Source organism: Limulus polyphemus, unplaced genomic scaffold, assembly GCF_000517525.1.
Source record: "Limulus polyphemus unplaced genomic scaffold, Limulus_polyphemus-2.1.2 Scaffold310, whole genome shotgun sequence".
NCBI classification, from domain to species: domain Eukaryota; kingdom Metazoa; phylum Arthropoda; class Merostomata; order Xiphosura; family Limulidae; genus Limulus; species Limulus polyphemus.
The window spans coordinates 141173-149253 of record NW_013665920.1 but is presented as its reverse complement, the minus strand read 5'-3'; the positions used below and the strand labels follow the sequence as shown (position 1 = coordinate 149253).

Genomic DNA, 8081 nt, shown 5'->3' with positions numbered 1-8081 from the left:
TCACAAGTGAAGGCAACGCCACACGCTATATAAAATCACATGCAAGATAAACGTTGTCCCATCATTTGGTAAGTTATTGGAGAACCCTGTTCATACATAAGTATCCATATACATGATCGTCATTAGAGAGCAGGCCTTGCAAAAGAAGGAACCACATCGTAACAGTATTGATCAGCTGCTACTGTTTCCGCTCCAGGTAAAGCAGTGGGCGACCTGACGCAAGGCCAACTGGCGAAGTATGACTAGAATTCCGACAACAGCTGCTTTACTAATACACCGTTGCCTGTTGTACCGCAGCGCCCCACCAGGGGCTTCGTGTTGTACATATTTACACATGTCCTCGAGCCTTCCTCACGAGTCTACGTCACATTTCTCTGCTAATAGCATGAATAGTAATTTTGCTAACTTGAATAAACATATTGATAGTTGAAACTCTCATTTACACCGTTAAATACGCCTACATGTCATAGTAATAACTGTAGGGAGAGCTATAATTAAACATAATTGAAAAAATATTTACATGTGATAATAATTGTAATAAACGTTGCAGTTATATAGCTTTAGAAGGTTTGTTTGTTTGTAATTAAGCAGAAAGCTATATAATGAGTCATCTGTGCTCTGCCCACCACAGATGTCGAAACCCAGTTTTTAGAGTTGTAAGTCCGCAGAGATCCTGCTGTGCCACTGGGGGACATCTTTAGAAGGATTTAACCCGTTATTCTGTTCTGATATCTGCTGTGGCTCACCTGCTACATTTCTACATCTCTTACACGAAATATCTACGTGTGATGTTAATAATTATAACGAACGCTGTATTTAAAGCATAATTAGACAAAATATTTAATTGCGATATTAATAATTGTAATGAACTCTGCAATAATAATTATTATTATAGGAGACAAAAACACATTTTCCCATTGATTGTTTTACCATACACTAATTACAATATTCTAGTCTTCTAAACATAACACTTGAATGATGGAAACATAATATCTTAGAAGCTTCTATAAATGAGTATGTTTTCTAAACAGTGAATTAAACGTCTTACTTGGATGTTGTGTATTTAAATATATACAAATATTCTCTATGCTGCTTTATTCTCTAAAGAGGGATGTAATCTTTATACTTGGATGTTGTGTATTTAAATGTATACAAAGATTCTCTATGCTGCTTTGTTCTCTAAAGAGGAATGTAATCTTTATACTTCGATGTTTTGTATTTAAATTTGCATGTGGTAATGCTAAGCGTAACAAACGCTTTAATTGTAGTATAATGGCACAAAACACCGATAAGTAACTTTTTTTTAAATAAAAATTCATAATAGAAATAACAGGTAATATAGAAAAATAAATTCATTTTCGATTTCACAAGTGATGTCGTTACCTGTTAAGTATAAAGATTTATTAATATCTAATAAAAACAAATATTACTAAAGCTTTTTTTGTTTATTTCGGATACTTGCATAAAGCGTTATAAGCACTCAAGCTGACCGCTAAGTCATCGGGGTTCTGATCAGTAAGCAACTGTTACTTTCTATGCTTATAGGAAATACGTTTAGTAAAACTGTATCATGATAAATATGATTCAGTTATGTACATTAAGAAAGGAAGACAATTATCGAGAACGAGAATATCTATGTATAGATTTTTTTTGCTGAAACATCAATTACGAACATCGCTCAGTTGCCACTAAAATTGCTCATGTAATATCTTAATAAAATATCAGATGCTCTGTAAATAACAGTTTCGATTATCCATCAGTCTGTCTGTTCTATCATCTAGTCCATCTATCGATATACTTATCTGTCTCTCTATCTATTGAAGAAGAAGAGGTGATGCATATGTGTCTTAGAACAGCTGAACGTGGAACATTGCGTTGAGGTGCACGTGGTGCAGCTGCTTCGCAATTTGCATTACAGATCGGTCATTGGTTTAGAAAGTGTTTCTTAGGCAGACAGAAGATAGATAGTTGGTAGTTACGATAAACTGAATTCTATATTTACGTAAATTAATCTGCAATATATTTCATGCTTTTCAACGAAACTTTCACAAGATCACATGTATTATTCATGAAATAGAATATTTCATGACAAGATGTTGCTATGATTACGGTTTGTTTAACATAATGTGTTTTTGTTTTGCTTTCGGTTCCTCTTGATGGAACTTCATTTCGATGGACGTAACTGTATTTGTATTTTCGTATTTATGGCAAAGCTACTAAGACTATCCGCCAGTTTCCCAAATTTTGAAATACAGACCAGGAAGAAAACAGCTAATCAGCAGCACCCTACTTCTCACCATCCACGCTAAGGGATTGACCACCACTCATTAAAGTGCGGGTAATATTTTGCAATATGACACGGATTCAAACCCGGCTCGTCAACTCCAAAATCTAGAGTTATATCATAGCGCCCAGGGCGTAAACTACGTCGCTTGTTTTATGACAGAGCCGTCTTCCCTGTTCGTTAGAAAATCTACTGACAAGAATCACAAATCAGGTAAAACAATAAATCCGCTGGTACAACTTAAAAGTCATTTATTCACTTTTAATAGTAAATCCTTTTTGACTTACTTTCTTCTGTCAGTTTCAGTCTCATAAATCAATACAAAATTCCCTAATAGAAGACACGTTACTTTTAGTGGCACCACACTGTCCTTCCCTGAAACATTCCTAAATGTAGTTACAATAAAATGGGGGGGTGGGGGAAAGAAATAACCACCAACAAAGAAAATGACCACTTAAGGGTTTGCATAAGTAATTAGTCAAAAGGTTAATTTCTGAAGTAGATTGTAACTCACAAAATACATGAGAAACGTTTTGAAAGAGCAGTAAAGCTAGTATCAATCCACATTCAAGTCGAAGAGTAAGTTATTTGTTCTGTACAATGGGTTATCTGCGGTGTGTCCACCAAGAGTATCGAATCAAGCTTGCACTGAGACACTGGAAGGCAACTGAAGAGGACACGTGAGAGTGTATAAATTACTTTTCTAGCCTTTATGCCAATTTTCCTTTTTCCTGAATTGTGGTTTATTTTTCATGTCCATTCATCTAATACAAAAGGTATTGTGTATCGTACGTTACTTTCTTTTTATTCATCCAACTTGCCAGTTTTTTAAATGCTTATAATACAATACAGTTTTTTTTTTATTTCACGACGCATAATTAAGCCTTACTTGGACTATTTAAACAAAGATTACATACGGAAAGATATGTCGAGTAATATCCTACCTCGGTAGCACTGGTAGGTACCTTTGTTCTGAATACAAAACAGAACACCTAAGGAAAAGTATAGTGTTCTGTTAACCTGTTTCTATGTGTCATTGAGTACAGAGTAAATAATGACAAGGTAAAATGTCTAATTTTCACATAATAAAGCCTGCAAATAGAAACTTTCTATTAGGAGTATTAAGGAATAAGTTATTATCACTATTTTTACAAATTCTCTTAAGTCATGTAGTTAAAACACTTATGGTAAAAATAAGAATTACAAATTAGTCAATGTAGACGATAAAACTTTAGAATAAATAATGTTATTGCAAATGGACAGTTGTAAACTGTACAGAGTTAGTATATATATGTATATTTGTGTTCAAATATCACTTCTTAAGTGATGGATCAGGAAAATTATTAAAGTGCAGCTTTTAACAGGAATTTGTTGGTTCATGGAAAAAGATGTGAATGGATGCAAACATTGAGCGAGTTGATAAAAGAGTAGCCCACGAGTTGGCGGTAGGAGATGGTGACTAGCTTTCTTGCCTCTAGTCTTACACTGCTAAATTAGGGATGGCTAGCGCAGATAGGCCTCGTGTAGCTTTGCGCGAAATTCAAAACAAACTTATCTAAAAAGAAAGAAATGCCAAAAACAAGTAGTAATAGTAGTATCACTATTTTCTTCAGTGTAAACATGTAATCATAAAACATATATCAGACTCGTTTAGGTTCATCCAGAACTATCTCCATTATGCTTGACCTCGTTCTTACAATGTCTATCCACATTTTTATTTGGCATCCATTTTTAACCGTGAATTAAGGTCAATTCGAGGAAAATTTCTACAATATTTACGTTTTACAACTGGCGGTGTGTATGAACAACTGTTATCAAAACTCTATGATTAATTTTCGCAAAATTGGTGAAAGTATTGAATACAGGCCATGGGTTGATGCACCAGTATTTGGTGAAATTATTGAATACAGGCCATGGTTGATGCACCAGTATTTGGTGAAATTATTGAATACAGGCCATGGTTTGATGCACCAGTATTTGGTGAAATTATTGAATACAGGCTATGATTTGATGCACCAGTATTTGTTGAAATTATTTTATGGTTAGCATAAAAGCACTAGTCAACGACTCTCATTATAATTGTAATTCAGGGTGATTTTGAAAATATGACTGTGAGACATTGAAAAGACCACGATACTGATGTCTTGGTTTTTTATTTATCTCACAACGTTAAAACAAACCGTTCTCATTCAAATGGACCACATTTTTCAACATTAAAATGAGAGTAAAGTGTAATGAAATCTTAGAAGATAACATAGTTTTTTGTGTATTAGTGACCTCAACCACCCAAATAACGTTATGAAATACTGTGGTCTTGGGATCCTCTAAGCATCGTCTATACGAACTCTAAATTTCAAAATTGTTTTTTATGGTAGCTTAAGTGCTTCTTAAAAAGCTTTTTACTCCACAGCTTAATAGCTATATATTATTTGTTATTTGATGTAAAACCTTTGGATGCAGTCGTTATAGATAAACTCTGGAATTTTGGACTTCAATTTCAGTTGTGATCTAACACTGTGACCTACCGTTACACAAGGTCTGAAATCATGGCCTTTTGTTACAGTCAAAACTTGACGTTGTTGTCTACCATTACAGAAAAGGTATAAAGTATAAAGTAATGAGATATAAAAATGTGGCCTATTCTTACAGTAAAGGTCTGAAATTATACTCTTCATTTACAGTTAAGATTTGAAGTTACAACTTCCATCGCAGACAAGGTCTGAAACCGTTACCAGTAATGATGTGAAATTCACAAGGTCTGAAACTGAGGCTTCCCATTACCAGTAATGATGTGAAATTCTAGATTTTTTCCCAACCAAGGTCTGAAATAGTGATATTTCATTACAGCCAAAAATCTGGTCTTCTGTTGCAGACATGACTTGTTTCTCAATAATTGACAAGTACTTTCAGTCTAGTACTTTTAAAATATATATATATATAATTTATCTACAACTATCGTTTATTTGTTAAATACTGCTGCATAAATATAAAGAGCATAAGTAAAAAACATAAACAGTATAATGTAAATTATAAGACCATTGGTTGTACTTTTACACTCTTATTAAAATACAAATATTTGGAGGCGTAAAACATAAAATATGTTTTAGAGAAAAAGTTAAGAAGACATGATATGTAGTAATCAATCAATATTGTATCTGTTTCGAATTAGTCTTAAACATTTTATGTAATACCACTCATTGTTTGAAGTGAAACGCTCCTGAAGAGGTAACTCACAACATACCAGGCGCCATTTGTATGGTTTAGGCCAGTGTTGCTCAACAACCTGAACTATTTGGACCCTTTAACATAAATGAATTTCTCGCGGACCCCAACCGAATCTGATAACAGTCTTCTCAAGTGAAAAAATGAACCGAATGTAGATCTGGTGAAGACACTAGGGACTAGAGTTTATATACTTGAAAATTATATCTACAAATTACTTTGATCGCAAAGCTTCTTCCAAAACTCTTTACAAACCTGTGGTTGAGCCCATATCAACTCAAAGCTTTGTTGAAATAGTATTGCAAAATATTTCGAGTCATTGATTTACAAACATTTTAACTAATTCTAAGTTATACGTCTAGACTAATGCTTGTACTGTAGATAAAGGATGGGGAATCCTAAATTTGCATTTTAACAAAGTCATAGAGTCTGCTGTCAATTGCCTTGCAGAAAATATTTAACTTTTTCCTCTAGAGATACAACATGATTACACGAACAATAATTCATCCCACGTGATAATATAGATGATTTGTATTACGATCATATATCAAAAGATCATGATTATTGGAAAAACAAACTTGGACGGAAGTTGATTAATTTAATTCTTGGGAAGATCACCAAACCACGAATTAAAACATTCTTGATTTAGTAAGGTCACAAGATATCTATTTTAAAATCCTTCTGTACGCCATCAAACATTCCTTCGAATGTGGAAGATGTATTATTGTATTTATCCATTATCAAGTCGGTTCGAGTTAGTGCTGAAATTAGTTTTCACGACCACTGTGTTAGTGGCCGCTAGCACCATACAGCTCATCAATTGGTTAACACCGAATGACACTATTGGCTCTACATATTTTCTAAATTTCTTTGCACGAAATACTGATTACGTTACAATTAAGGATTTGAAATTTCTAAAATGACTACTGTATAGGAGAAAAATACATAAAATAATTCCAAAATTGTACTAAATAGAAACGTTTAAGACTTTCATTCAGTGTTGTCTAAAACAGCATATATATAATTTGATTCACTTTTTATATATAGTAAATTTGATAAAATCCTAGCTAGAAAGTCCTTCAGGGGGTTAGCGGTTACGTTACACTAAGATCCGGGGTTCGAGTCCCTCCGGTGAAGAGATCGCAGATATCACGTTATGAGGATTTGTGCTAAAACAGACTGAGCTAGCTAGTAGATATAATAAACATTAAGACACTGAAAGGTTTTTTTTTAATATCCCGGATCTTGTTTTCTGTTGCAATCCACTTTGCTAATGAAAGCTGAGAGGAAATGAATAGGAGAAAATGCGACGTCGTCACATGAATGTATATGTCTCTTTCTTGTTATAAAATATTTTGAATTACAATAACAGCTGTCTGCTGTTTGACGAACAACCATAGAAAGAAAACTGAAACGCTTGTTTTCTTATTTCACTCTTCATGGTGAGTATTTCTTATTGGTCAATATGTACACTAGCACTTATGGTATTTTACATACGTCAAAACTCGAGAGCTAAATCACCTAAGTTTGACGTTTGTTTCTCCATTAGGGTATAAAAATAGTCTCCTGACTGACACAAATGTGTTGGGCGAGCACTTTAAGTGGCATGGCACTTTTCACTCGGATTGAGACGAACTTTGAAATAAAACAAACTTGGTTCATACAACCAGGGATAAAGAAAAAACTTACATACAAGTAATATATAGATAGCAATAATTCTGAACTTACAGCAATATCTAACAGATATGTTCAATTATGAAGACAAAAACATAATTGGTCATTTCTACTTGAGCACCAAAAGTACAGTGAGTCACACAAACGTTTGAGCATGCGCAAAATCACCTAGAATTATTTCAAACCAAAAACCATCCAAGATGAGGTTACATTTTGATCCTTCGTTTTAAAACCAATAATTTCAAGTTTTATGGTACAGTAACTTATTTGGAATGATACAAACATTTATTTTATAATGGATCCATGTGACATACATTCTCTTGATGTTATTGGTAATTCAAATGTTGTATTCTGATGGATAACTAAATTGTTGCTATTATAGATATGACACGAAACCCGATATTCGAAGAACATTCGGTAGGTTGGCTTCCCTTATTCGCAAGTGAATTGGGAATCAATATCATTGACGTGTATATAGCATAGATTGGTATATAGCATAGCTTACATATATGATTATAACTTATAAATATATAATAAAGATTTTCTGCTCAATACAAGACATTAAAGAAATAACTCTACACATTGAGAGTAATAAAGAAAATATTTAAGTTTAAAAAATGTCAATTCTGTTTTACATTTTCATTCAAGTAAAAATATATTCCCGATTTGTGCAAGTGAAAAGGTCAAGCACATTGAATCCACGGAAAAAAGTTGCTATTCCAGCCGGTTCTAGCAGGATATAGCGAGAAACAATGTAAATACCGGAAAAATTGGACTTTAATAAAACAGATAACTGTAAACATTCTTTTTACTTTATAGTAAAATAATGTAAATTTACAGAAGTGAAATTACTTGCTACTCAAAGTATCTAATCTACTATGACTAAACGTAAGTCCCAAAT

At 33.3% G+C, this 8081-nt stretch overlaps 1 protein-coding gene across 6 annotated transcripts in view; it reads right to left on the bottom strand.

The window, feature by feature from the left end:
• The window catches only part of LOC106457273, a 320035-nt gene extending 319812 nt beyond the window's left edge, over positions 1–223 (bottom strand). For all 6 annotated transcript variants that reach the window (XM_022383116.1, XM_022383119.1, XM_022383117.1 and 3 more), the window contains exon 1: positions 1–223. This exon is cut by the window's left edge. The gene's annotated coding sequence lies outside the window, so the exon portion shown is untranslated.
• Positions 224–8081: the final 7858 nt, after the last annotated feature.